The following is a 5,751-nucleotide window of genomic DNA, read 5'->3' as shown; positions in this document are numbered from 1 at the left end:
TACATTTTACATTTTAGTCATTTAGCAGACGCTCTTATCCAGAGCGACTTACAGGAGCAATTGGGGTTAAGTGCCTTGCTCAAGGGCACATTAACGTCATTTAGCAGACGCTCTTAGCCAGAGCGACTCACAAATTGGTGCGTTTACCCTATAGCCAGTGGGATAACCACTTTACAATTTGGGGGGGTAGAAGGATTACTTTATCCTATCCCAGGTATTCCTTAAAGAGGTGGGGTTTCAAATGTCTCCGGAAGGTGGTGAGTGACTCCGCTGTGGGGTGGGGGGGGTAGAAGGATTACTTTATCCTATCCCAGGTATTCCTTAAAGAGGTGGGGTTTCAAATGTCTCCGGAAGGTGGTGAGCGACTCCGCTGTGTGTGTGGGGGGGGTGGGGAGGGGTAGAAGGATTACTTTATCCTATCCCAGGTATTCCTTAAAGAGGTGGGGTTTCAAATGTCTCCGGAAGGTGGTGAGTGACTCCGCTGTGGGGTGGGGGGGTAGAAGGATTACTTTATCCTATCCCAGGTATTCCTTAAAGAGGTGGGGTTTCAGATGTCTCCGGAAGGTGGTGAGCGACTCCGCTGTGTGTGTGGGGGGGTAGAAGGATTACTTTATCCTATCCCAGGTATTCCCTTAAAGAGGTGGGGTTTCAAATGTCTCCGGAAGGGGGTGAGCGACTCCGCTGTGTGTGTGGGGGGTAGAAGGATTGCTTTATCCTATCCCAGGTATTCCTTAAAGAGGTGGGGTTTCAAATGTCTCCGGAAGGTGGTGAGTGACTCCGCTGTCCTGGCGTCGTGAGGGAGCTTGTTCCACCATTGGGGTGCCAGAGCAGCGAACAGTTTTGCCTGGGCTGAGCGGGAACTATGCTTCCGCAGAGGAAGGGAGCCAGCAGGCCAGAGGTGGATGAACGCAATGCCCTCGTTTGGGTGTAGGGACTGATCAGAGCCTGAAGGTACAGAGGGTGCCGTTCCCCTCACTGCTCCATAGGCAAGCACCATGGTCTTGTAGCGGATGCGAGCTTCAACTGGAAGCCAGTGGAGTGTGCGGAGGAGGGGGTGACGGAGAGAACTTGGGGAAGGTTGAACACCAGACGGGCTGCGGCATTCTGGATGAGTTGTAGGGGTTTAATGGCACAGGCAGGGAGGCCAGCCAACAGCGAAGTTGCAATAGTCCAGACGGGAGATGACAAGTGCCTGGATTAGGACCTGTGCCGCTTCCTGTGTAAGGCAGGGTCGTACTCTCCGAATGTTGTAGAGCATGAACCTGCAGGATCGGGTCACCGCCTTGATGTTGGCGGAGAAACGACAGGGTGTTGTCCAGGGTCACGCCGAGGCTCTTCGCACTCTGGGAGGAGGACACAGCGGAGTTGTCAACCGTGATGGCGAGATCATGGAACGGGCAGTCCTTCCCCGGGAGGAAGAGCAGCTCCGTCTTGCCAGGGTTCAGCTTGAGGTGGTGATCCGTCATCCATACTGATATGTCTGCCAGACATGCAGAGATGCGATTCGCCACCTGGTTATCAGAAGGGGGAAAGGAGAAGATTAGTTGTGTATCGTCAGCGTAGCAATGATATGAAAGGCCATGTGAGGATATGACAGAGCCAAGTGACTTGGTGTATAGGGGAGAAAAGGAGAGGGCCTAGAACTGAGCCCTGGGGGACACCAGTGGTGAGAGCACGTGGTGCGGAGACAACTTCTCGCCACGCCACTTGGTAGGAGCGACCGGTCAGGTAGGACGCAATCCAGGAGTGAGCCGCGCCGGAAATGCCCAGCTCGGAGAGGGTGGAGAGGAGGATCTGATGGTTCACAGTATCAAAGGCAGCAGACAGGTCTAGAAGGACAAGAGCAGAGGAGAGAGAGTTAGCTTTAGCAGTACGGAGAGTCTCCGTGACACAGAGAAGAGCAGTCTCAGTTGAATGACCAGTCCTGAAACCTGATTGGTTTGGATCAAGAAGGTCATTCTGAGAGAGATAGCAAGAGAGTTGGCTAAAGACGGCACGCTCAATAGTTTTGGACAGAAAAGAAAGAAGGGATACTGGTCTGTAGTTGTTGACATCAGAGGGATCGAGTGTTGGTTTTTTGAGAAGGGGAGCAACTCTCGCTCTCTTGAAGACGGAAGGGACATGGCCAGCGGTCAAGGATGAGTTGATCAGCGAGGTGAGGTAGGGGAGAAGGTCACCGGAGATGGTCTGGAGAAGGGAGGAGGGGATGGGGTCAAGCGGGCAGGTTGTTGGGCGGCCTGCAGTCACAAGTCGCAGGATTTTATCTGGAGAGAGAGGGGAGAAAGAAGTCAAAGCATAGGGTAGGGCAGTGTGAGCAGGACCAGCAGTGTCATTAGACTTAACAAACGAGGATCGGATGTCGTCAACCTTCTATTCAATGTTGTCAGAGAAGTCCCCGATTTCATCTTTGGCGATACTCTCCAACCAATCCACTACCAGCTAAGAGAGAGGAAGTGAAACCATAATGTAAGACTGTACAATGTCTCTATTACAACCATCCATCAGACTAAACAGGACGCCAAGGATTTACTCCAGATACCAGACCAGGCCCAAATCCCTGTCATTCACATGAAGAGAAGACACCGATACAGGGGGACGCAGGTCCGGGTGCCTTGTGAGAATTAGTCGGCGAGTGGGTAACCCGCCTCTACCATCCGTCCTATTGGCCAACGTGCAATCATTGGAGAATAAACCGGATGAGCTCCGTTCAAGACTATCCTACCAACGGGACATTAAAAACGGTAATATCTTATGTTTCACCGAAGTCGTGGATGAACGACGACATGGATAATATACAGTTGGCTGGGTTTTCTGTGCATCGGCAAGACAGAACAGCTGCCTCTGGTAAGACAAGGGGTGGCGGTCTGTGTCTATTTGTCAATCGAATATTAAAGAAGTCTTGAGGTTTTGCTGGCCTGAGAAAGTACCTCGTGATAAGCTGTAGACCACACTATTTACCAAGAGAGTTTTCATAGCTGTCTATTTACCACCACAAACCGATGCTGGCACTAAGACCGCACTCAACGAGCTGTATAAAGCCATAAGCAAACAAGAAAATGCCCATCCAGAAATGGCACTCCTAGTGGCCGGGGACTTGAATGCAGGGAAACTTAAACTCGCTTTACCTCATGTCTACCAGCATGTCACATGTGCAACCAGAGGGAAAAAAAAAAAAACTCTAGACCACCTTTACTCCACACACAGAGACATGTACAAAGCTCTCGCACGTGCGGTGCTCGCACAGGACGACCGGACTATGCCGACCACTCGTGGCACAGTGCGCAGCTCCGCATACCGCGGAACCTGCCCAGTCTCATGCTGCCATGCCTGAGTACGGGGAGTTGGCTCTGCTCTCCATCCAGGCTCCGCCAACCTGCCTTCTGGCCCCCAAAACCCGGTGGCCTCCTCTCCTTATATCCCAATTCGCCCTCTGGCAGTCTCCTGCTGCCCAGTCGCCCATGCCGTGTGCCCCCTCCTAAAAAATTATTGGGGGTGCCTCTCGCCTGTCCGACCACGGCCCGGTTGACGCCGCTTCTCCACTCCTGCCTGGGTCTCCCCCCTTCATCGCCTTCCGGTACCGGACGGCCTCCTCCTCGGTAATCTGCCCCCAACCGAGGAGGACATCCACAAGAGTCACCTCCTGCGTGTGTTCCTGGACACGCTGCTTGGTCTTGGTATGGTGGGTTTTTCTGTCACGATCGTCTGGGTAAGGAGTAGTAGACCAAGGCGCAGCGTGTGAAATAAACATGACTTTATTTAATTAAAGTTTCTAAATATAAACAAAACACGATTCAGTGAAGTCCACGGTTAAAACATACCGACACGGAACAAAAACCCACAACACCCAAGGGAAAACATACAGATTAAATATGGCTCCCAATCAGAGACAACCAGCCGACAGCTGACACTCGTTGCCTCTGATTGGGAGTCACACAGGCAAACATAGAAACAGAACAACTTAGAATACCCAACATAGAAAATGAACACATAGAATGCACACACCCTGGCTCAACATATAGAGTCCCAGAGCCAGGGTGTGACAAATACGCGCATTCACACTGCTGCAGACACAACAGCCTTTGAATATCAAATTGAAACGTTTTGATGGTGAGTTACACCTTCCAAGATAAATGGTAGACCTTTGACCAATCGCGTTATAGGAAACACAATCCCGCCTTCTTTTTGCCTTACTACCCAATCAAATTTAAATTATAGTCAATTGGGAAGTGATGCGTTGATTCTGGCACACCTGGCTGCTGGGTGATTGAGATATTAAGTGATGTCACATAAGAGCTAACATGCTGACTACCCGGGCATGCGCGTCCGCGTGCCGCATCGCGCACATGTTGATTTTGTCCATCCACACCAGACGCGGTCAGGACACGCAGGTTGAAGTATCAAAACTAATTTGAGGACAGGTCGAAACCCAAATGAAACATTCATGGACATTTAGCTAGCTAGCTTGCTGTTGCTGCTATTTTGTCCTGGGATATAAACATTGGGTTGTTATTTTACCTGAAATGTACAAGGTCCTTTTTGTTGCTGGATCTTTGTAGAATTTTGACCCATGTTGAGTGACACAAAATCATGTGTTCTCTACTCCAACAATCAATCCACAGATAAAAGGGGAAACCTAGTTAGTTTCTAGTAATTTCTCCTTGTTCGGTCTTCTTCTGTGGATTTTCTATGGCTGTTGGCAACCAACTTTAAGGTGCATTACTGCAACCGACTGGACTGGAGTGTGGACCTCGTTCATCTTTCAATCACCCACGTGGATATATGCCCCTTAAAATGGGAGAGGCGGGACTTGCGGCACGTCAAGCCTCTAAAATAGAAGCAAGTTCTATTTTAGCGCCTCGGCTACGCAAACGATCGTTGACGCGCGCAAGCAGTTTGGATGAAATAATTGAATAACATGCATGTGTACATTTATTTTGCAACGCTCGCGCACGCAACGCGGCCAGTGTGGTCAGCATGTAAGCCTCTACAGAAGTTATCTTCTGTATTACGTTGTGGTTAGAACACTGCATCTCCCCATTCAATCCAATCCATAATGATAAAATGTGTTAAGGCTACATATTGTAGTGTCATTACTTCAGGATTAGTGAAGCAAAGTGTTGATTATAAAAAAAAAAAACATTGTTTATAGCACCACACTGCCGACCATTATGACTTATCAAATGATGAGGATGAGCATGGGAACAAAGATGGCACCAAATCATACAGGTAGATTACAGGCTTTGTGCTTACATACTTTTTACTCCTTAACTCTCACCATTTGCTACGCAAGTTAACCCTGTATTTTATTCCCCATTCAACATATCCTCATCTAAACAGCATATCTCTGTTTCTCTCCATTTCCACCATTTACCTTTCTCTCTTACCCATCCTCCAGGTGCCGGATGTGTGCGGTGACGTTCTTCAGCAAGTCGGACATGCAGATCCATGCCAAGTCTCACACGGAGGCCAAGCCGCACAAGTGTCCCCACTGCTCCATATCGTTCGCCAACTCCAGCTACCTGTCCCAGCATATCCGCATCCACAGCGATGCCAAGCCCTACACCTGCTCCTTCTGCCAGAAAACATTCAGGCAGCTCAGTCACTTACAGCAGCACCACAGGTAAACACTACTAAACAGGGACAGTGGGCAGTCTCATCAGCACACACCCTCTCTGTAGTCTCGTCAGCACACACCCTCTCTGTAGTCTCGTCATCACACACCCTCTCTGTAGTCACGTCAGCACACACCCT

General features: G+C 49.9%; 1 long non-coding RNA gene across 1 annotated transcript; it reads left to right on the top strand.

Annotated features, from left to right (window-relative positions):
• Nucleotides 1–5,147: 5,147 nt before the first annotated feature.
• Nucleotides 5,148–5,461, top strand: LOC123488236. The gene is made up of 2 exons (XR_006659976.1): nt 5,148–5,226; nt 5,396–5,461. It is a non-coding gene; the product is annotated as an uncharacterized LOC123488236 (long non-coding RNA).
• The last annotated feature ends 290 nt before the right edge of the window (nt 5,462–5,751 follow it).

The sequence above is a fragment of the Coregonus clupeaformis genome, unplaced genomic scaffold (assembly GCF_020615455.1).
Source record: "Coregonus clupeaformis isolate EN_2021a unplaced genomic scaffold, ASM2061545v1 scaf2086, whole genome shotgun sequence".
Taxonomy (NCBI): Eukaryota; Metazoa; Chordata; class Actinopteri; order Salmoniformes; family Salmonidae; genus Coregonus; species Coregonus clupeaformis.
Note: the sequence above shows the minus strand (reverse complement) of the source record. Positions and strands in the feature narration are given on the sequence as shown.